This window comes from Urocitellus parryii, chromosome 6, assembly GCF_045843805.1.
Source record: "Urocitellus parryii isolate mUroPar1 chromosome 6, mUroPar1.hap1, whole genome shotgun sequence".
NCBI lineage: Eukaryota > Metazoa > Chordata > Mammalia > Rodentia > Sciuridae > Urocitellus > Urocitellus parryii.
Genome location: NC_135536.1, coordinates 91178491 through 91201141, shown reverse-complemented (window position 1 = coordinate 91201141; position 22651 = coordinate 91178491). Strand labels below are relative to the sequence as shown.

Here is a 22651-nt window from a genome sequence, read left to right as displayed (position 1 = left end):
CTGGAGACCCTGCAGAAGTTATTCTCTAGCTGCTCCCTTCCTTCCCTTTCAGATCTGCTGACGAATGAATACTTGGGCGGTTTGCTTCATGCAAGCTTAGTTAGCAATCTGACTATCAAATGGTACAATATCCATATATGCTGAAGCCAGATTCTCAGCAGCGCTGCTTTGGGATGATGAATAATTAATAGAACTCCAGTGTAGTTATCAAATTGATATAAGTGGAAGGGAAATTTGATCTGAAGTGATCAAGAGAAACAATATAATGAATCTGTTAAAACCAAAGAAGCGCATCATGACCACAATCATTATTTATTCACTCAATCATTCACAGGGTATTGACTGAGTTGCTAACCATTCTGTTCTAGGCAGCAGTTGTGTACAGGACTATAGCAAAGAAGGCTGACAGGCCTATTGCCAGCCCTTGAGGAGTTCAGTCTACTGAGGAAATGGACACTTTGAATGTAATCAAGAAGTGCTATGGACATGTTTAACATTTTCTTACAATCCTGAGAAAATCAAGCGTAATACAAGCTCTAAAAATGGGGAGATAGTGGGAACATAGGAATTTTAAGACAATCAGAACATTAACTTTCTAGCCTAGAGGCAGGAAAAAACATGACTTTAGAGGAAATAACAGCAATCCAAAATTGGCAAACTGTAATAAAAGAAAGCTAGCAGAAAAAAAGAAGAGTATTAAGCAAAGTAATGTAAATGGAAAGGCAGATAAAGGGAATGGGGAAAGGTTGATCAATGGATTCCGAGTTATAGTTAGGAGCAATCAGTTCTGGTGCTATTGCAAAGGAGAGTGACTACAGATAACCATAGTGCACTGTACATTTCAAAAAGCTAGGAGAAAGGATTTTGAAAATTTTACTATAAAGAAATGATGTATGTTTGAGGAGATAGATACGTTTAACCTGATTTAAACATTGTACGATGTATGCATGTATCAAAACATCACATGTACCCCATAATTTTTTTTTTATTTTCTGTGTAGCAGTTAAAAAATTAAATAGAAAAGAGAAATATAAAATGTGAAAATGAATGAAAAGTATGAAAAGATACTAGAAAAATATAGAAGTTAAAATATTAAAAATATTTATTTGATAATTGTGGAGAAATTTCTAATCACAAAAGCTGAAAAAGTTGAAAGCAAAATATTAATTTGGCTACGTGAGTGAAAATAACCTCCTATGTGTTGGATGAAGAAATTAAATCTCAATCAGGTTAAGTCACTTTCTCAAAATCACAGAGCTAACAGTAGGGACACTGTTTAGATCCTAGGTCAGTCTTTTTTTCACATCTGAACTCTTAACTATCACACATTTCTCTGCTTCTTTTAAACCAAAGGGAGTTTTGCTTCTGCACATAATCAATACAAAAAATTCCTGTAATCTTGTTTCTTTTCTAAGTGATGTATTTATTAGCTTCATGATGGTAGTCAGATTTGTGGTTTGTACCTTCTTAATGTTTTTTTCATATACAAATAGGTTAATTGCATCTTTGCTGAGGTCCTTTCTTGATCCTGACATTTTGAAGGATTTATTAAATATTTCAGGTATCAATGGCACGTTGTTTACTTGCTTTTACCTTTTTAAAAATAAAAGCTTTAATGAGAAATCTGTGTGTATGTGTGTATGTGTGTATTGTTTGTTTACCCTGTACTGGGGATTGAACCCAGGGCCTCAAGCATGCTAGGCAAGTACTCTACCATTGAGCTATATTTCCAGCTCTGAGTTGTAATTTACTTACCATATAATTTACCCTTTTAAAGTATATAATTGAGTGGTTTTTTTAGAACATTCATTGTTGTACAACCATTATCGCTGTATTTTTAGAATATTTTGCCACCTCAAAAAGAAACCCTCTACCCATTAGCAGTCATTCCCTGTTCTCTTCTACCTCCAGCTCCTAGCAACCACTGATTACTTTCTCTTTCTATGAATGCCTGTTGTGTATATTTCATATAAATGAAATTGTGCAGTATATGGTCTTGTATTTATGGCTTCTTTCACTAGCATGGCATTTACCCATGTTGCACCATTGATCATTCTTTTTTTTTCTTTTAAGGTGGCAAAATAGGACAAAGTTTTGTATTTTAACATTTTTTTTACGTGTACAATTGTGACATTAACTGCATTTACATTGATGTACTCCATTTCTTTTTATTGTTAAATGATATTCCATTGTATGGATATACCACATTTGTTTATGCACTCATCATTTTCTTATGGGCGTTGGATTGTTTTCACTTTGGGCTATTATATGAATAATTCCTGTGAACATTTGTGTACCAGCATTTAATTTTAATTTGAAATACCTCAATCATGACGTGGAAGAACGAACTTTAGACTTATATTTGAAGTGCATCTCTTAGACTAATGAAATAGTGTTATTGTGCTCCTGGGTAGTCATCTGCTTCTCCCCATTTTCAAGATGAGACACCTGCATATAGTTCAAGGTATTGTTTGAGAAGTAAACGAGTATGCAACAGTTGAGACCAACAGGACTTAACATGATTTCTTTACATGGCTGCTAATAGGGGCAGAGGTTGGCTTTCAGAGGGAAAGGCAAGGAGGGGATGATGCCTGGGTGGTTGTAGGTTGAGATTCAAAGTCAGTCTTTGGGCTTTACCATTTGCTTCCTGCTCTGTTGGCTCCCCTGTGATCTCATAGCCAGAGCTTTCTTGCTACCCCGTTACAGTAGTTTCTAGTTCAGCAGAACTCCACCCTCATTCCTCCCCTTTATCCCCTCAGTATGACTGAACATGAGCTTGTTTCATACTACCACTAGACCTATGTTACATAGTGTGTTTGCTTTTTCAGTGGCAGGAGAAGAGGGAGTGCTTATTTGTTAATCCAGATGAATGTGTAAATGGTGGAATGCCTGGTAATCTAGGGGAGAGATTTGGAGGCAAGACAAGCTTTTCTTAATTCATACCACTTGGCCTTTTGTAACTACTTTTCATTTTTATAGGTATTAGGAGAAGGGAAACAAAAGAGAGAAGTTGGAGGTTCTTCTAATTCTTAAAGAGTGTATATACCTAAAAATCCCAGGAAAGTATGGCAGAACATAAGGCTCACAAATGTGACAGACAGTTCAATACAGAAGTAGAGAAAGGAATCTGTCATCTGAGCCCTGTTTCCTGTGAAAATAACTTTGGTGAAGAGTTTGTGGGAGGAGGGGAAAATACTATAGAGTAAAGGGCTATTTGGATCTTGAAACATCTTGAAACAGTCCCATCTCTGATGGAAAAAGTTGGTTATAATATGTCATCCCACTTCATTCCTTGGAATTACCAATGGTAGTAATTTATACAGTTATTTGTAGTAATTTATATCAGTTATTTGTTTAATTACCATGTATCACATCAATGATTACACATCAGATGTTATTGTTGTACTTTGTATTAGAAAAGTATATATAACCTTTATAGTTATACATGCTGTTCTGTTGTTCTCATTGGAAAATATTACTAGCAGAGAAGAGTATTGTTAAGTAGATGAAATTTTGTGGCACTTTTTGAATCACAGGCATTCCTTTTCAGCAATCATTTAATAGAGCAATGCACTAGCCCTTGAGGGTTTTGCAATAAAACGTAAGGCTGACTTAAAGAGGCTTATTAATTGGTGAGTGAATATCAAATTACCATTTTAATAAACTGCAGTATACTCAAGAGATATGAGCAGGACATATTGGCTGAGGATGATCGTGGTCAGGGAAGGCTTTCTGGAAAAGTCATAGTTAAACCTTCTTGAATGATAAGAAGCTGGTTGGGCACAAAATTGGGAGAGTTGAGGGATTTTATGGGTAGAAGGGAAAGCATGAGCACAGGTAGAGTCTTCTCTGACTATAGTTATTGCTAACTCAAGGAGAGACCAATAAGCATCCATGGGATCTAAAATATACTTGATTCTGCTGACAGAAAGTACATGGTTTACTTATTGGAGATGCATTTAATCTTTTGTTCACCAGAGTGCCATTTAGTGAATTACCTGCCTCTTCTATCATATATTTGGTATGCTTGGCTTGATTAAATTAATATATTCCCAACAAGTGAATGATTTACTTTCTTCTTATAAAATTGGGACTAGTCAATCCCCCAAAAACCAAAGGCTGAATGTTCTCTCTGATATGCAGGTGCTGACTCACAATAGGCTGGGGGTGGGGGTGTGGGGGTGGGGGTGTGGGGGTGGGGGGGTGGGCAGGGGTTGGAGCTTCACTGGATTAAATGGGGTGAAGTGAATGGGATGGGAATGGAAAGACAGTAGATGAAATCTGACATAACTTCCCTATGTTTATATATGAATACACAACCACATGAATGGGAAGTTATAATCCATGTATGTGTGATATGTCAAAATACATATAACTAAAAAGAACCAAAAAAAAAAAAAGTTAAAAAAAATTGGGGCTAGTAAGTTGCTATGATCCTCCCACCTACTGCTGCCAGTACTGGGGATTGAACCCAGTGCTACTCTACCACCGAGCTAAATCCCCAGCAGATTTTATTTTTTATTTTGAGTCAGGGTCTCACTAAATTGCTGAGGCTGGCTTTGAAATTGCAATCATTTTGCCTTGGCTTCTTGAATAGCTGGGATTAAAGGTGTATGTCACTAAGTTGCTCTGATTCTTTAGCTGAATCTGTAGAGTTAAAAAGTTTTTATTTTTTTATTTTAAATATTTTAGTTAGTTGTTGATGTACCTTCATTTTATTCATTTATTTATATGTAGTGCTGAGAATCAAACCCAGTGCTTCATACATGCTAGGCAAGGGCTCTACCACTGAGCCACAACCCCAGGCCCTGTTTGTTTGTTTTGTTTATTTAAGACAAAAATTTAAAGGCAAATTAAAAAAATTTTTTTAGTTGTGTATGGATACAATGCCTTTATTTATTTTTATGTGGTGTTGGGGATCGAACCCAGTGCCTCACATATGTTAGGCAAATGCTGTTCCATTGAGCTACAACTCCAGCCCTCAAAGGCAAATTTATACACAGAAACTTGAAATAAAATACTTCAATATCCCTAGATGTCATCATAAAAATGTTAATTACTTGGTGATTATGGGCTTAATGCTTAAAATTAGCTTGAAAAACTCCCAATTCTAAATATCTAACAATAGGTGATGGGTTGAATAAATTATGATACACAATTACACACACACACACACGTGTGTGTGTGTGTGTGTGTGTGTGTGTATTTTTAAAAATAATACTGGGGATTGAACTCAGGGCTTTATGCATGCTACCACTGAGCTACATTCCCAACCCCTTAAATTTTTTTTTTTTTGAGGCACTATCTTCGTAAGTTGTTGAGATCCTTCTCCCAAGTGGCTAGGATTTCAGGTGTGCATTACCACACCTGGCTATAATTAGATACTGTTGAGTTTTGAACATAAAATTATAGAAGAGTGTTATGGCATAGAAAGTGCCATCATATTGTTAAATGTAAAGGAGCAGACTACAAACAGTATGAATAACATGATTATATAACTTTTGTTGAAATGTTTATTAACTGGCAAGCTGTAGGCTTTTGTAGCCTGGGAGAATAAAAGAGATTCCATTTATCTTCTCCAAATGATAACAACTTATGCTGCCCGCCTCTCCTTTCCAGATTCTGTTCCATCATGTAAAATTTCCCCAGTTCTTTCTGTGAGACCTAAATGTCAGCAGTGGCCATCATAAAGTGCCATCTGTATATTAATCTTTGGCTTATCCTTGTTGATTAATACTGCCCTCCAAGGGACTCACTACTATTGAAAAACCTTAGGTCCTTGCCAGAGAAGCTACATTCAGAGTCTGTCAAAGTCCCTAATTTTCAGAGTGATAGATAGGTGCTGGATTCTGTTCAAAGGTGTAAAAAAAAAAAATCCTCCTCATATCTGGACTGCTCTTTGTTGCTTGGGCCCTGAGACAGCACAAAGTCCATAGGCCCATTTAAGAAATCAAGCAACTCTTCCAAGCTGCTGGTCTTCATCCTTTATCCACAAGGATTTAAAGTAGGCAGGTCCAAGCAGAAGTCACTGACTTCCAGTCTATCCTGCTTCTGGTCTCTGGGTGAGTGGCACCCTGTCATTTGTCTCATCCTTCTTGCCGAGGCTCCAAGTCCCCATCTTTCTTCTTTTTTGCTTTCTTGGAAATCTGTTCATTTTTTTTTTGAGTGGTAGATAGACACAATGCCTTTATTTTATTTGTTCATTTTTATGTGGTGCCGATCGAACCCAGTGCTTCATACATGCTAGGCAAGAGCTCTTCCACTGAGTCACAGTCCCAGCCCAATCTGTTCATTCTTTTTTACTCCATTGCCTCTCAAAATTCAGACCGTCATTTCTCATCAGAAGTCAGAAATACCCTCCTAATCATTCCTGGACCTTCTAGTCTTTTCTCTCTTGGTTAGCCTCCACCCTTCTTCAGTAGGGAATACAAAAAAAAAAAAAAAAAAAAAAAGAAAGAAAAAGAAAAAAAGCTCTTTATAGTCTAGCCCTGATGCACCTCAATGCTTTCTCTTGCCACTCAGTCTTTTTCACAGATATTTTATGTTTCTGCTTATAGACATCTATATTTGTGTGTGAATGTGGATAAGTATATGTAAGATATCTATGTAATATAAAGCTTACCATTTTCATTATACAATTCAGTGACCTTAAGCACATTCACAATATTGACAATATTGTATACCCACACCTCTCTATTTCCAGAATATTTGCATCACCCCAAACAGAACATCTCTATTTTCTTACATGCTGCTTCCTCTGAACAGAAAGCCCCATCTCTCTGCTTCTGTCCCTGATCCTCCTAAGGTGCTCTTCAGATTTGATTCTAATGCCACCTGCCACCTCACCTGAGAAGCTTTTCCCAAATCATCATCATCATCATCATCTTCATCATCATCTTCATCATCATCTTTTTCTTCTTCTTCCTCCTCCTCCCATGTCACTCTGGGCATACTGCTATTGTGACACTTGATCAAGGTATTGTGATTGTAGCTCTCTTTTTTGGGGGGGACTTTGAGGTCTTTGAATGAAGACAGTGACTACATCTTTTATCTCTGCATCCTTAGCTTCTAGCTCTGTGCCTGCTGTGAATAAATGATTGGACTCAGCTTCCTATCAGCTATGCAAATTAGCACTTGCTCACTTGCTATCATTGAATGAAAATCAGGCAGCAGGTCTAAAGAAATTTCATAAATATAGGCTCTTTCCTCTTCCCATTAGATATTCATGGAAATTTGTTTTTTGCAGGCTGCTTTGAGTATGTAATTTCTCAGGCAGTTACACATAATAACTCATGATCATAATTTTAGTGAGTGATAGGTTGGGTCAGGAGTGTACAGTAATTGGGGGAAAGGGACAAGGATTAGGGAGAGGAAAAATGTTTTGAAATACTGGAATTATGTGTGTTCTTAAATAGCCAGAAGAATTAGTTTCCTAGACTGCTTTGTCAGGTTATGAGATACCAAAGAAAGAAGGAAATGGAAATCTTGTTATTTTGATGGTATTGGATAGAACATCAATGAGAAAGCATTTTAGAATGAGTCAAAGTATTAGCAGGACTTAAGGGCATAGCAGTTCCCCTCCTCCCTTCTGTTTGTTTCTTTCTTTTTCCTCTCTCTTTTCAAGAACAGGAAAATAGATGGGAACATTCTTTTTTTTTTTTTTAACTGTAGTTGTACACAATACCTTTTATTTATTTATTTAATACCTTTATTTTGTTTATTTATTTTTATGTGGTACTGAGGATGGAACCCAGTGCCTCGAACGTGCTAGGGGAGCACTTTACCACTGAGCCACAACCCCAGCCCTAGATGGGAACAATTCTTAAAAACAGAACTGCTACTAAGTCTGTTTTGGAACCTCTCATTTCTCACAATAGTAGTCCAGTGTTTCACTGCTGGCTATTCTTTATCCTGGTGTGAGGTACTGAATTTGTCAGGAGTGGGATAGGCTTAAAAATTCCTAGAATAAAAATTAGATATCTGGACCTATCATCCATGAACTTCTATTTTACTTCCTTTTTCCCTTAAAACAAGTAAAGTAAAATCCTAAGCATACTATTTAAAATCCAGTTCAGCTAGCTGCTCAGCTAGAAAGGTCAATCTTTATCACTCCGTTTACACTGAACAAATATATTTGTGGCAGCATGAGAGGATCTGAATCAAGGGGGAAAATGTAGTTCAGTAAAATGATTCAATTGTCTAATCAGGCATATGGCTGGAACATAATTTGAAGGGTCCTTGAGGTTTCTTCTTTTAAAGGTTTGAAATCAGAAATCCACAATCAGCATAACCCAAGTCATGCAGATCTGATTGAAGATCCGAAATTTTCTTTTTCTTTCAACTTCTGAGCTGTACTCTTTCATTTTCTTTCCTATTTTGGAGTCTAGTGAAGAAAAGAAGTGAAAATAATTGAAATTGAAATTGGATTGTACATTTGCTTATTGTAGAGCTGTTAGTATTGTGGATTTATAACTTATGTTATAAATGAATTAGTGATGGTTATTTTTTTTTTACACAGAACATTTAGAAATTTCTGTTTCAATGCACTGGAAAAAGTAGTATTTTAGTAATAGGATTTACTTCCTTAGGATTTTAAAAGACATCACTATTTTTTTAGATTTAAAAAAACTAACTTAAAAACACTGGTAGAAATGAAGCAGACTGCCATTTAATAATACCTGCATCTAAGATTCTAGCTTAGTTTGTCCTCTGATGATTTAGGGCTACATTGTACATTGATGTAAACAGAATGTTGTTTAATTGGGGAACTTTCCATATTTTCCGAACAAAACATCTATAATTTTGTTGATTTATTTGTGTAAAATTATGTATAATTCAGAGGAAAATGTTTTTTTAAGAAGGCATGTGCCAAAAAAAAAAAAAAAGAAGAAAGAAAAGAAAGAAAGCATGTGCCAACAGGATACTACCAGTGGTGCTAGTAATTCAGATGTCTGTTAAGCTTTTCATATAATTAAACGACCAGCAGTCATTTTAAAAAGAGTAATTCTGAAGGCCCAGCTCCTGCTGTGAGAGAAACTCATAAATAGATCATAAATATAGAATATCTCTTGCATGGATTCTGATTGATGATTCTTAAACATTTGGCCACTAGAGAAAAAATGTGAACTAGAGCTACTTTGGGTTCTTTATGTGTTTTTTGACATGAACTATGGTTTTTAGAGGTTAAGAATAGGGGCAGATGAAGAACAAAGAAGACTTTTTAAAAAAATTAAACTTTTTTTTTTTACTTGTAGATGGGTACAATGCCTTTATTAGTTTTATTGATTTTTATGTAATGCTGAGGATTGAACCCAAGGCTTCACACGAGCTAGGTAAGTGCTCTGCCACTGAGCTACAGATCTAGCCCAAGAAAGAAGACTTTTTACCCAGAAATCTAGGAATTAAACATGTTTGGAGGGGGTCTGGATTTTAGTTCTCATAAAAAATAATCTATGTAAATATTATATGTATAAATGACATTGAAGCTATAATCATAGTGACTTTATTTGATAAACTCAACTCATTTTTAATAACAGAGCAAAGTTATATAAAATGAAAAATTGATCTCTGTCCTATTCCTGACCTATAATTTCTGAGCTTGCCCTGTCAGAGGCAATACGGTACTGTTACTGGTTTCTTCTGTATTTAGAAGGGGCACTTTAAAAGATGTATTCTCAGTGTTTATCACAGTGACAACATAGAGTGATATAAGTAAAAATGTATATCAAAGTCCTTTTTCTACTTCCAAATGGTAGGTTAGAGATGAGATGTATGTTCAGAAGCAGCACCAACTCTATTTGGGTCTCCTCAATTTTCATAGATTGTGTTTATGTTCCTGGAATCTCATAAAAGTCAAATATGGAAACCTCAAACTTTGGGCTTATATATTTTAAGGGAAATTTAGACTGCTAAAAGCTATTACAAAAACCTGAACGTTTTTAAACATTTTTTTGTAGTTATAGATGGACGTGATGCCTTTGTTTATTTATTTTTATGTGGTGCTGAGGATTAAACCCAGTGTCTCACATGTGCGAGGCAAGTGCTCTGCCACTGAGCCACAACCCCAGCCCCTGAACTTTACTTTTTATAGCACACTCTTTCATGACCTCTACAGTTTAAAAACAATTCTGTATGTTCTGTTTTATGTTTTAATTTTCACAATTGGGCATAGTTGACTGACTTATGTCTCTTGAGACAAAGTAATACCCTTAAAGCTTTGATCTTTGCCTACGTGGTTTCTTTATAGCTTTGTGCTCTTCATTGTGACCATTAGCTCTTTTTCCTTTGGAGAACTTCCCTGTTCTGGACACTCCCATGTATATTTTATTATACTCCTTATAGTACCTAGCCAAAGGTTACTCAAGTGATGATATGTTTTGGGCAAGATTAAATTTGTGCATTTTTGTGTGTGCATGTGTGTGTGTGTGTGTGTGTGTAGAATGTGGCGGTCATGGATGTAGTTTTGTGATAATTTGAAATTGAGTGGCTAATTCTAGGTTAGGGTTTCCTAAACTTACTACAAAACATTTTAAAGTGTCAAATTCATTAAAGAAAATACAGGTAGAAATATATAATTAGTGCTCAGATTAAAAGAAAATGTTGACAAAGGAGATAACTATTACAATAAATGATAGAATTTGATTCTTTTGCTTTTTTTCTTTTTAGAATTGGGTCCTTTTTAAATATTTAATTTTGTAGTTGTAGTTGAACACAATAACTATTTATTTATATGTGGTGCTGAGGATCGAACCCAGGTCCTTGCACGTGTGAGGCGAACGCTCTACCGCTGAGCAATAACCCCAGCCTCTAGAACTGGGTCTTAATCTACAAATAAAACATTTTGTTAAGGACAAAAAGAATAAAAAATTGCAAATAAATGCTTTAATTATAGATTTGATTCTCAAATGCAACACAGAAACATTAAAAAATAAAAACAATGTTTTTATAGTTCTACATACCCACCATTTGTTTACTCAGGAACCACACTGGCATCGTCTGATCCTCATAGTAGGTTGGCATCAGATCTATTCATTTATTTTGTTGGGAGTCTTTTGTTACCACATAAGCCTATTGAAGAAAGGTTTTTTTCTAACAAAGGAAAGAACATGAGCTTCAGGTTTGTGATAATCTAATGTTCTTAAAATAGGCAGCTCTGACAATTATAAATTATTTAATGTTAGTTTACTTACCATTTTTCTTTTAAACCAAGTGCTGTGATTATTAATTTTACAATGAAGGGTCTGACTTTTTGCATGCTTGGGTCATGTGTAGATTATTAACTAGCAGGGGAACAACTAAGAGTGGTATAAATATTTAATATATAATAAATAAAATATCACAAATATATGTTGGACCAAAGTGACAGGATTCATAATACACTGGCACTTATTGAAATGATAACACATGCTTAGTGTAACTGGTAATTAGTAGTTTGGGTAAATGACAAATCAAACTGTCTTGGCATAGTCAAAGACTGTGCTACTGTGCACCATTTCGTTCTTTTTCCCTCATATTTTGAATGTAAACTTTTAAAGTCAAGTGTAATACATATAATGAAAATCCCCAATAATAAATATAAAAATAGGTAGGTTTTCATGAAATCGACACTCCCATGTATTAATACCCAGGTCAAAAAAAACTTCCCTCATGGTGGCCCTCTCCCATTGCACTACTGGTTTTCTTCTACCAAAGGAAACCACTATCTCAATTATTGATGTCCACAGAATACTTTTACCCACTTTGCATTATATATTCTTGTGTGTCTTTTTTTCCCAATGTAATATTGGTCCAATTTATCTATATTGTTGTACATAGTTCATTTTAATTACTGTGTGGTATTCCATTGTGCAAACATACCAAATTCTTTTTTAAAAAATATTTGTAGTTGTAGATGGACGCAATACCTATATTTATTTTTTATTCATTTTTATACAGTGCTGAGAATCAAAACCAGTGCCTCACACATGCTAGGCAAGCTCTCTACCCCAGAAAATATACCATAATTGTAATTGCATTGTTTTTCTCTTTTTTTGGTATTGGGGATTGAACTCAGGGGTGCTTAACCACTTAGCCACATCCTCGGCCTTTTTTATTTTTTATTTTGAGACAGAGTCTCACTAAATTCCTTAGGGTGTTGCTAAGTTGCTGAGGCTGGTCTTGAATGTGTGATCCTCCTGCCTTAGCCTCCCAAGTCACTGGGATTACAGGTGGGAGCCACCGTACCTGGCTGCATTTTTGTTTTTAATGGACTTTTGAAGGGTGCTTTCAGTTTACTGTTACTACAAATGATGCTAATATAGATGTTCTTACACATGTGTTTTAGTATCCATATATGATGTGTGTATCTATCTATCTATCTATCTATCTGAATGAAGTTTTTAGGTCAACATTATACATATATTCAACTTTAATAGATACTTCCAAATTGCTTTCCAAAGCAGCTGTACAAGTTATTCTTATCAACAGTGTATATATGCTATACTACACCCTCACCAACATGTTATTATCTAGCTTTTCAATTATAGCCATTTTGGTGGATGTATGATGTTATCTTATTTTTGGTGTTATTTATTTATTTTTTTTAGTGAAGTACTTGTATAAGTACCAATTTTCCTTTCTGAATTAACTGTTTTGAAAAATAATTCATAGACCATACAATTCACCCATTAAAGGGTACAATTTGATTGGAATGGCTGTTAGTATAGTCACAGATTTGTGCATCCATCACCATAATCAAGTTTAGAACATTTTCATTATATCAAAATGAGACCTTGTATCCTTTAACCATTATTACCTAATTCTTTTCTTTCATTACCACCTTCCAATCTAATTTTATGTGTATAGATTTGTCAATTCTGGATATTTCGGATAAATAAAATCTTATAGCATGAGGTCCTTTGTGACTGACCATATATAGAAGACATTATAAAGTGGTTTCAATAAAGGCTTTATCCATAAAGTGTTCTTTTTTTGCTGCCTATTTTGCAGCAAAACCAGTTTACTAAAACTTAATTAGCAATATATATCAAGCAGTTTTTAGTAGAAGCATCTTATAAGTGTATACTGACTATAAGTCTAAATAATGATTTTATATCATTGAGTAGTATTAAAAAACATATAAATCCCAAAGAAAAAGCTTTGGTTTTCCAAGTAACCAAACATGTAAGTAGATAAGGAAATTAACATGGCGATTGGGGAAAACTAGCAACTTGTGTACTACATCTTTCCATTATTATATTGTATTTTTTACACTTTCCAGTTTTTAATAATATTTTTTAAAAGTACATATTACAGAATTTATGCTCTTCACCATTTTAAGTTTACAGTTGCCATGTTAAATACATTCAATGCTGTGTAACCATTAACACCATTCATCTCCATATCTTTTCATTTTGAAAAACTGAAACCATATGCTCACTGAACAATAACTCCTCAATTCCCTGTTTTTCTGGCCCCTGGTAACCACCATTCTGCTCTCTTGTCTCTATGATTTTGACAACTCTGAATGGTAAGTGGGATCATGCAATATTTACCTTTTTGTGACTGACCAGGTATAGAAGACACTGAGCAAGGTTCATCTATGTTTTAGCATATGTCAGAATTTTCTTCCTTTTCACAGATGAACAATCTCCCATTGTAGTGTATACCTCATTTTGCCTATTCATTCATCCCTCAAAAGAAATTGGGTTGCTTCCTTGTTTTAATTACTGTGAATAAATGGTGCTATGACCGTGAATGTGCAAATATTTCTTTGAGATCCTTTGGGGCATCATATAGCATTTTATTTTTAAGTTTTTGAAGAACTGCCAAATTGTTTTCCATAGTGGCTGAACCATCTGTGTATCATTGACATTCTCACCAACAGTGTACAAGGGCTCCAGTTTCCCCACATCCTCACCAACAATTATTTTCTCTTTTCTTGATAGTAGCCATTTTAATGGGTGTGAAATAATGTCTCATTGTATTTTTTATTTCCTTAATGATTAGTGATGTTGAACATTTTTATGTGTTTATTGGCAATTTGTTTATCTTTAGAGAAATTTTGATTCAAGTCTTTTTTGCCATTTTGACTCATGTTGTTTGCTTTTTTGTTGAGTTTTAGTTCTCTGTATATCCTGAATATTAATCCTTCTTAGATATTTGATTCACAAATATCTCCTCCCACCCTTAGGGTTGCTCTTTTGCTCTGTTGCTATCATCTTTTGATGTACAAGTTTAAAAATGTTATATAGCGGGCTGGGGTTGTAAGCTTAGTAGCAAAGTGCTTGCCTAGCACATGTGAGGCACTGGGTTTGATTCTCAGCACCAGATAAAAATAAATAAAATAAGGAGACATTGTGTTCATCTACAACTAAAAAAAAAAAAAGAATTCATGAAGTACAAATTGCCAATTTTTTTTCTTCTGTTGCCTAAGCGTTTGGTGTCATGTCCAAGACATTATTGCTAAATTCTATGTCCTCAAGTTTTTGCTTATATTTTCTTCTAAAACTTTTTTCCCTAATTTTTTTGGGGTACTAGGGATTGAACTCAAGGGAGCTTAACCACACTGAGCCACATCTTTAGCCCTTTCATTTATTTATTTATTTATTTGGTGACAGGATCTCCCTAAATTACTTAGGATCTTGCTAGGCTGTTGAGGCTGGCTTTGAATTTTCGATCCTCCTGTCTTAGCCTCCAGAGCTGCTAGGATTACAGGTGTGTGCCACCATGCCAGGTTCTTCTAAAAATTTTATCATTTAGTTTTTACATTTATGTCTTTGATTCACTTTGAGTCAATTCATTAATATGGTATTTGGTAAGGGTTCATATTCATTCCTTTGTAGGTTGATATCCAGTTTTCCTAGCATCGTGATGAAGAGACTCATGATGAAGAAACTGTTGTGTCTCCATTGAATGATCTTGGCACCCTTTTCAGGAATCATTTGGCCTTATTTATTTATTTCTGGGCTCTTAATCCTATTCTATTGGAAGTCACTTTGGCTTCATTTTCCACTGAAGAAGAGAAGGGGTTTGCAACATTGAGGGGAGGTGCAACAATAATGACTGCCTGCTTCTTTGACTGCTACTGGTCTGAACTTATTATTTTTTTGGTACCAGGAATTGAACCTAGAGGTGATTAACCACTGAGCGACACCCCAGGTCCTTTTTATTTTGAGACACAATCTTGCTAAGTTGCTTAGGGACTTGGTAAAGCTTCTGAGGCTAGCTTTGAACTTGTGGTCCTTCTCCCTTAGCCTCCTGAGTCACTGGGGTTGCAGGCATGCACCCCCATGCTTGGATATTAACATCTGTTTTTTTTTTAAATTCCTGTTGAAAGACATAATGCTTTCAACTTAAGTTTACTTCAAAGTGAAATTTTGATTCTATTCTCACCATGCAAAGCCATAATGTATTAACTTTCTACATAGTAATAGAGCTTCCAATTTTAAGTTGCTGCTTCCATATGGAAAACTCCTTTAGTTTGGTGTGTTTTTCTTCTAATAAAGATGATTAAAATGAAAGACAAGGGGCCCATTATATTTTATCAGTGGTTAAATATGCTCACTAAATTACATGTTTTAAATCTTGAACTTTCTCATTCAGTTTGGCAGAATTATCCTTAGTAACCATGTGTCCCTGCTGCTTATTAAACGTAATTGGACTGCTAGTGGGCAATCAGAATTGTAACTGTGAGTATATGCTAACATATTCCAGACTCTGAATAGCGACCTTTTACTGTTGAGTTCCTTAGAGTTGGAGTTTTGCACTGAAATGGATTTCCTCTCATATTTTCTGTTTTGAAATATATGTTTCATCTAAGTTTCCATTTATTATTTCTTGTCAACCCTTATTCTAAGAACTGAAACTCTTTTCCCCCTAAACTCCTTTATTGACGCCAGAAATTAATCCCTGACAGTTTTATAGGTGTGAGCACATTTATGAAACACTGTTCTGTAATAGTGAAAAATAAAACATTACTTGAAACAGTGATTTTTAAAGAGAAGTTGGATTTTACGGAGGTAATGGGCACACTAAGTTGATGTTTTTGTAACAGATGATTATTTCCAATTCTTGTTTTGGCCTAGAGTGGGTAGCTGGTGCACTCAGTTCTGTGCTGCTTTGCTAAGCCAGCTACCTGATGGCCTGGAGCATTAGGACCTCAGGACAAATGCTTGCAGGAGGCCTTTATAGATAGGTTTGTCAAGCAGAAATCAGTAGTGAAAGAGCAAAAACAGAGAAAAAGACTGCTGCAATTTATATATGATCCCCCTGGGATTCTCCCCCAGAAATTTTTATTTTAAATCTTAGCAGACTGAGAAGAATAAGAGTTTTCTCTCTCCAGAATACTTTATCAGGACAATTCAATAATAACTCTGATAGTGGGTCTCTGGCCAGGTTTCAACCACCAGCTTTCCTTAAGCCTGCCACTGAAAGGGAGCAGCATGGGCTTCCTCAATCTTCTCCCAGTTTAGAAGGTCTGGATGTTCTGTGGATTGCTTCTAGAAGGATTTTATTTGGAAGAAATAAATGGAAAGTCTTAAGAATAACAATGGCATGTTTATGAGTTATGTAGGTATACAAATGTTGGTTGATTATGGTAAATGGATCTAATGCTTTAAGTGGTGGGTGAGGTTTTTAAGTTAGTTCATGGGAAACATTTAGCTCCTGGTACCCTTGAAAAGAGGAGTTGTAGTCTAGGATCCTTTGGGGTCCTTGAACCACAAAGTGCTCCTCTGGGCCCAGGTAACTCTCAGATTCTGCCCATGACTCTTAGAAAATGATATTGAATGGGCGCAGTGACATACGCCTATAATATTAGGCAGCTGAGGCAACTTAGTGAGACCCTATCTCAAAATCTAAAAAGGGCTGAGGATACATCCTATAGCTTAGTGGTAGAGCACTTTTGGGTTCAATTCCCAGTACTGGTCCCCTGCAAAAAAAGTATTGAATGATAATTGTAACATCTATGATTCAGTCTTTTTGCTTAGTTTCTGGTGGAAAGGAAGTAGGAAGTGGCTGCAGAGGACAAAAGATTAAGAAATTATTGAATGCTTAGTGTATTTGACACTGAGAGAGCTCTTGGGGGCTTTCATGGTCATGCTGGGTACAATTTTTAGCTTTTAGATGCTGTGTATTCCCATTTCTCATTTATAATCAAGTTAAATGTGTTTGGGCTTGGGGTTTAACTCAGTGGTAGAGCACTTGCCCAGCATGTAAAAGGCTCCAAGTTTGATCCCCAGCATTGTTGGACAAAAAAAAAAAAAAAAAAAAAAAAAAAAAGTCCTTTAGACATGGCATCTTGGCTGTGCTGCAAGGATCCACTGTGAGTCCCCCTGGGCCTGCAGAGGTGAGATCCAAGGGCAGTGAGATTTACAGATGCCACAGCAAGCTGGGTGGAGCACTACTGGAAAGCTTACTCTGTAGAACTCCCAGCACCTTCTCTAATGCCCCAGCTATCTCCTGACACCCTGGAGATATGGGTCCAAGATGGCAGCAAAATCCGAAACCTGCTGGGACTGGCACTGGGTCTATTGGAGGGGGGCAGTGCACAGCATGTAGTGTTCTCAGGTTCTGGCTGGGCTACAGGGAAGGCTGTCAGCTGCACTGAGATTGTCAAACAGAGGGTTCCAGGCCTGTGCCAGTTCACCAAACTGTGTTTCCTGCATACTGAGGACAGCTGGATCCCAACTTCACCTGACATGGGCCTAGACCCCCTTACAATATATCCCAATGTGCTTGCAGTAAGGGTACTGCTCAGCTGGGACCCCCTGGACCCTAATGATGTGGCTATCATTCCCCAGGAGCACCCCCTGGCCTGGCTCCATGACCAGCTCGAATTGTGGTCCCTGACCCTAAAGAAGGCCTCGAGACACCTGGTCCTAAAGATCTGCTGAGCCAGGCTGTTCTGTAGGCCTGAACATCTGAGATAGCTGTGCCTTTTCTGAGGACTCCTTGTGACTGCTCAACATTCCCAATGCAGCTTGGGTCCACAGAAGTCCTACTGCCCCTTCCCTCTGGCCTACGAGAAGAGACTGCTATGAAGAATGCTATGTGTGGTGTGATTTCTGGATTGTTTGAGAAAGGCTTTGCCTTCAGCCTATAGTATATCTTATCTACCTTCTAATAGAGTTCTAAGAATAGAGGTAGGAAATAAAGGTCCTGCCCATTGTCAGATGAAAACAAAAGTGCTCTACAATCAAGATAGTATTTTCTACTATCCAGTAATGCATTCTCATTTCACTAGTGTAGGTTTTATTTGGGGGGAAAATGTTTCTTTGCTTCTAAATTGGCTTTTGAGGCTAAATTCTCATATCTTGCTTATTAACAGAACTCTTAGAAAGGCTTATTAACAGAACTTGCTTATTAACAGAACTCTTAGAAAGGTATGTCACAAAATATTTATTCTATCTCAAGGTTTTCTGTGGTCAGTGAAAATATTTTGGCTTTATGCTCATTTCTGTGTTATACAGTATCTTTATAAAAAGCTGATTTCTACTCCCAGAGTGAACAAGTCGTGTTTCTGGAGCACTGAGAATACTAAATGGAAGTAAATCTCATAGGTACTCTGGTGTCAATTCAACAGGAAGATCAATTGAGGAAATGTTTCTAGGCTAGCTCTCTGAGGGTGGCAGAATATTTTCTACTCTACAGTTCAGTTTTTGGGGTGTACTGTGTGGTACATCCTTTATGGTCAGGCAGTTTCCCATGTTATTTTGGGAGCTGAATTTTAGAACTCATTTATATTTTTTAAAACATTGTTTACATCTTTTTATGAAGAAGCACAGAATTTGCTTGTTGTATCCCAGTCCTCCTTTTCTTATCTTAAACCATCAAAGTACTTTTTTAAAATACTTTTTTTTAGTTGTAGATGGACACAATACCTTTATTTATTTATTTTTATGTGGTGCTGAGGATAGAACCCAGGGCCTCATGCATGCCAGACCAGTGCGCTACCACTGAGCCACACCCCAGCCCCCATCAAAGTACTTTTTACGAATTTATATTTATTGCTCTCCTCAAACTTTCCCCTTACCTCAAAATATTTCATTTTTTTAGAGCTATCAGTTGTTTTCTGTGAATGATAGATTTTAAAGACATTTTCTGGCCTGTAGAGAAACATATTTTTCATAATTATATGTCTTCCATAGAGAGTATAATAATTAGGTGATAAATGTGTAGAGTCCCCATAATCTGGTCTCTTCTGTAATTTGTTCCAAGTTTTCTTAAGTATACTTATAGAATCATTAATTACTGGTTTGTGAGCTTCTAAGAGAAGAAACAGTTCCTTGATGCTACCATGGGTTCACTAAAACCAAGTTATGCCAGATTTATCTTCTTTGAAAGGTTTAGTAGATTGACAGATCATGGAAATGCACTAAGTAAAGCTAAGCCCAAACTCAGCAGAAAGTTGACCACATTTCACAGTATTTTTGAAGGATAGAGGAAAATGCGGACTAATTGCTAATGTAATTAAGTGGATTGGTACTAATGAATCAATGGAGGAAGCTTTCTCTTATGCCTCTAGTGTTCTCTGTTAGAGCTCCTTGATCAACATTTTTAATCAGCTCTTCAGATGAAGGCTTCTGTAGAAGGCATACTTATTGATTTCGTGAATAACAGTGTGGGAAGGATAATGAATACATTTGATAGCATAAGGAAATATGGAAAAGGTCACTGCAGACAAGGACAAGAGGCTTAACTTTTTAAATAGCCCAGGATATGAGAGTCTTAGTTGAAGTACAGCTGGTAGGAAAGTGACTTAGCTGTTTAACAGATAGCTAGTGCGGTGTTCATCAATCCTTTTTTGGAGTGAACAAATAAGGCTAATATGAACTTAGGAATCCATAGGCACCTGCAGTCTGATAACCAGAATTGGAAAGTGAAGCTTCTGCTCTATCCCTGCTGCTTCCAGATTACAAGGAGAATTTAGTTCTGAGTACAGAGTACCCTCAAGGAAAACAAAAAGGATTATTTAGAGCCTACAAATTGTATCAAGAAAGAAAGTCAAAGAAACTGTAGTATTATAGTTCTTTTGAGAAGTTCTATAGTTTTGCTTTTCATATGTTTTTTTCCCATCAATTTTATTTTATATTTTTCATCAATTTTATTTTATAGTATAGTAGGGATCTAATTTACCTTGTGTATAGCAATTCCTTTAATTGTTATTATTATCCCCATTTCTTTTGTTGAATAGTCTTTCTCCCCTCAATTTGTATTGTCACTGTCCAGTATCAACTTTCTGTATAGCATTTGACTGTCTGAATTCTCTATAATGTTCCATTGATCTGTTTGTTTATCCCTGTGCTAGTATCACATTAATTTATTATATTATTTTCTTCAAAACTCTCTTGGCTATTTATAGTTCTTTATTCTTCTGTGTAAACTTTAGAATGAGCTTGTCAGTTTCCATAAAAATGTGCTGTAGCATTATTACTGAAATTGTATCAATTTTTAATAGAGTATTTTTATCCTCCAGGTATTTCTAGTGAACATAATATAGGTCTCTATTTAGTTAGTTTTTTAAAATATATTTATTTTTTTTAGTTTTAGTTGGACGCAATACCTTTATTTTCTTTATTTATTTTTATGTAGTGCTGAGGATTGAACCCAGGGTCTCTCATGTGCTAGGCAAGTGCTCTACTGCTGAGCCACAACCCCAGCCCTTTATTTAGTTAGTTTTAAAAAAATTTTAAATAAAATTTTGTCCTCTAATCTGGCAGGGACTTATACATATACTTATACATATTTTGTTGTGTGTTTTTTTTCCCCATTGCCCTGTGGCATTTGTTGTGTGTTTTTTTTTCCCCATTGCCCTGTTGCTATTGTAACTGGTTTATTTTTTAAATAACATTTTCTAAATTTTTTTTATTGGTGTATAAGAATATTATCATTTTTATAAGTTGATCTTCCATCTAGCAACTTGCTGAATTCCCTGCATTAATTCTAATTGTAGATTCTCTTGGATTTTTTAAAGTATTTTTATCAGTTGTTGATGGACATTTATTTATTTATTTATATGCAGTGCTGAGAATCAAGCCCAGTGCCTCACACATGCTAGGCAAACACTTTACCACTGAGCCCTCCCTTGAATTTTTAAAAAATAAGAGTAATGATAGTTTACAAATAATAACAGTTTTTATAATTCTTTTCTAATTCTAGGCCTTATATATATATATTTTTTCTTACTTTATTATACTGTCTGGGACCTCCAAAACAATGTTGACTAAAAGTGATAATAATGGACATCTTTATTCTATTTTTGGCTGTTCTTCTTTACCTTGAAGTTGTTTTACCCCAGGTTTAATATGTGGTACTTTAACTGTTCAGTTCTAGTATTTCATAATAGTTTGATTCTTCCCTATGAGTTATTTTTAAGCACATTATTTTCTTAACATGTGATTAAGGACTCTATTTACTTTTAAAATTTATTTCTAATTATTTATAATATGCATGAAAATATGTTTGGTATGATATTTTTTTCTAGAAATTAATTAATGCACCTCTGAGGACTAATATATAGTAAATTTTTATAAATACCTTATGTGTGCTTAAAATCAATTTATGTTCTTTTTCTGTTTAGTATAGTGTTTTATATCACTTTATATATGTATATGAATATGAATATACGTAACTACATACTAACTTTTTGATTAATGATGGACTGCATATACAATGGTAGTCTGATAAGATTATAAAGGAGCTGAAAAATTCCTATTTCTGGTGATATTGTGGCTGTCATAATGTTGTAGTAAAACACACTGCTCTCTTGTTTCTGGTGATGCTGGCATAAACAAACCTAATATATAAAGGTAGTAATATGATTATATACAGAACATAAAACTTGATAATAATAAATATGTTACTGATTTATGTTTTTTACTATACTAAACTTTTTTTTCATTATTTTAGAGTGTACTCCTACTCATAAAAAAGGTTTCCTATTAATCAGTGTGCCTGTTAGACTGACAGCAGTCTCTGTGTTTATATGCCTCTGGATTGCATGGTTTGATCTCAAGTTGTTTATTATCACAGCCTGAGTATACAAAATCTTCTGCTAACATTGCCAGGAAGAGGCCATGTTGCATGATTGACCTGGAAAGGAAATTAAATGTGATAAAGACTATGATGTAGAAAGTGAATGATGGCTATTCCTCACTAGCCAGGCATATCCCATTCTGCCATAGCTACCATCTTGAGGCACCAGAACAAAGTGCTGGAACTTATTACAGGGTCTGCTTTGTTGAAGGCAATGAGGTTAACAAAAATTCAAGAATTGCCTGTGTCTGATATGGGGAGAAGCTTCTGATAACCTGGGTCACAGACCAGACCCTGAGGACCTTTCTCAGCACCCTGAGGATCATGGCCAGAAGGAAGTGTTTGTGATGTTGAAAGAAAAGGCTGGCCTCTACCACAGTGGTGAATTTATTGCTAACTTTGCATGGTGTAAACAGTTCAAGAATTGTTATTCATTATGTAATATGAAAAGTGAGTGGTGAGTCTGTAAGTGCTGATGTGAAAGCAGCTAAGGGGTTTTTGGAAACTCCACATAAGCTGATTGTGGAGGAAAATTACTTGCCAGAGCAAATCTTCAAATATGATGAAAACTCCCTGTTCTGAACATGAATGCCATGTCTGTGTTGGCTTTCAAGGCTTTTAAGAACTGTATAACAGT

At 35.6% G+C, this 22651-nt stretch overlaps 1 protein-coding gene and 1 pseudogene across 3 annotated transcripts in view; both read left to right on the top strand.

Moving 5' to 3' along the window:
- Positions 1-22651, top strand: part of Frmd5 (FERM domain containing 5) — a 303923-nt gene that overhangs the window by 30858 nt on the left and 250414 nt on the right. The gene's annotated exons all lie outside the window — the stretch shown is intronic.
- On the top strand, positions 15608-17862 carry LOC113183500 (ribonuclease P protein subunit p25-like protein; annotated as a pseudogene).